At 29.4% G+C, this 2,276-nt stretch overlaps 1 non-coding gene across 1 annotated transcript; it reads left to right on the top strand.

Moving 5' to 3' along the window:
* The first annotated feature begins 301 nt into the window (after positions 1 to 301).
* Positions 302 to 409, top strand: LOC112782124 (small nucleolar RNA R71). Its single transcript, XR_003192862.1, has one exon. It is a non-coding gene; the product is annotated as a small nucleolar RNA R71 (small nucleolar RNA).
* Positions 410 to 2,276: the final 1,867 nt, after the last annotated feature.

Raw genomic sequence — 2,276 nt, forward strand, 5'->3', positions numbered from 1 at the left:
CCTTCAATCCATTCAGACTCTGAGAGATCATATTGACTTGCTGAGTCAATATTTTGTTCTGAGCCAATATGGCATTCAGAGTATCAATTTCAAGAACTCCCTTCCTCTAAGGTGTCCCATTACTCACAGGATTCCTTTTAGAAGTGTACATAAACTGGTTATTTGCAACCATGTCAATGAGTTCTTGAGCTTCTGCAGGCGTTTTCTTTAGGTGAATGGATCCACCTGGAAAATAGTCCAATGACATTTTAGATAATTCAGACAGACCATCATAGAATATATCCAGGATGGTCCATTCTGAAAGCATGTCAGAAGGACACTTTTTGGTCAGTTCCTTGTATCTCTCCCAAGCTTCATAGAGGGATTCACCTACTTTTTGTCTGAAGGTTTGAACATCCACTCTAAGCTTACTAAGCTTTTGAGGAGGAAAGAACTTGGCTAAGAAAGCTGTGACCAGCTTATCCCAAGAGTTCAGGCTATCCTTAGGTTGAGAGTCCAACCATATTCTAGCTTTGTCTCTTACAGCAAACAGGAAAAGCATAAGCCTGAAAAAGATCTTCGGATGGAAGTCCATAAAACTTGCAATTCTGTTGCATCAGAGAAACTAATTGAGGTTTCAGCTCAAAATTGTTTGCTCCAATGGCAGGGATTGAGATGCTTCTTCCATGTAAATTGGAATTAGGTGCAGTAAAGTCACCAAGCATCTTCCTTGCATTGTTATTATTTTTGGCCATGCCTCCTTCTTTTTCGAAAATTTCTGTCAGATTTTCTCCAGAGAGTTGTGCTTTAGCTTCCCTTAGCTTCCTCTTCAGAGTCCTTTCAGGTTCAGGATCAGCCTCAACAAGAATGTTCTTATCCTTGTTCCTGCTCATATGAAAAAGAAGAAAACAGAAACGAAAATATGGAATCCTCTATGTCACAGTATAGAGATTCCTTTATGTGAGTAGAAGAAGATATGAATAGAAGAAGGAGAATCCAAACACAAGGGTGAGGAGTAGGTTCGAATTCTTGGGTGAAAAAGGGATGTTAGTAGATGAATAAATAAATAGAAGGTGAGGGAGAAGAATTTTCAAAAATTAGATAAAATAAAATAAAAGTATTTTTGTTTTTAAATTAAAAATTAAAATTAAAAATTCGAAAATTAAGCAAGGAAAATTAAATCAAATTAAATTAAATTTAAAACAAATAGTTAATTAAAAAGAAAATTTTAGAAAAAGGGGAAGGTGATTTTCGAAAATTAGAAAGAGAGAGAATTAGTTAGGTGGTTTTGAAAAAGATATGATTGAAACAAAAGGATAGGATTAATTGAAAAAGATTTGAAAATTAATTTTGAAAAGATAAGAAGTTAGAAAATATTTTGAAATTGATTTTGAAAAGATGTGATTGAAACTTATTTTGAAAAATATTTGAAAAAGAAATTTAAAAAAAAAAATTTGATTTTGAAAATTAAAGTTGATTACTTGACTAACAAGAAACAAAAAGATATGATTTTAAAATTTAAAGATTGAACCTTTCTTAATAGGCAAGTAACAAACTTAAAAATTTTGAATCAATCACATTAATTGTTAGCATTAATTTCAAAAATCTGAAGTAAAAATAAGAAAAAGATTTTGAAAATAATTTTGAAAGTTTCAAAATTTATAAAAGAAAAATGAAAAAGATTTGATTTTTGAAAAAGATTTGAAAAAGATAGAATTTTTTAAATTGAAAATTTGATTTGACTCATAAGAAACAACTAAATTTTAAAAAGTTTTGAAAAAGTCAACTCAAATTTTCGAAAATTTATGAAAAAATAAGGGAAAGATATTTTTTTGATTTTTGAATTTTAACAAGGAAAGAGAAAAACATCAAAAAGACTCAATGCATGAAAATTTTGGATCAAAACAAAGGAAACATGCAAGAACACTATGAATGCAAAGATGAACACCAAGAACACTTTGAAGATCATGATGAACATCAAGTATGTATTTTTGAAAAATTTTTAATAAAAAAAAACATGCAAGACACCAAACTTAGAAATTTTTAATATTTAGACACTAAGAATTCAAGAATGCATATGAAAAACAAGAAAAGACACAAAACAAGAAATTTTAAAGATCAAACAAGAAAACTTATCAAGAACAACTTGAAGATCATGAAGAACAAGAAAGAAACTCAATGCATGTGTTTTCGAAAATTTTTTAAGAAAAATAAAAGAATGCAATTGACACCAAACTTAAAAATTGACACAAGACTCAAACAAGAAACACAAAATTATTTTTGATTTTATGATTTTA

The sequence above is a fragment of the Arachis hypogaea genome, chromosome 19, assembly GCF_003086295.3.
Source record: "Arachis hypogaea cultivar Tifrunner chromosome 19, arahy.Tifrunner.gnm2.J5K5, whole genome shotgun sequence".
Lineage (NCBI taxonomy): Eukaryota > Viridiplantae > Streptophyta > Magnoliopsida > Fabales > Fabaceae > Arachis > Arachis hypogaea.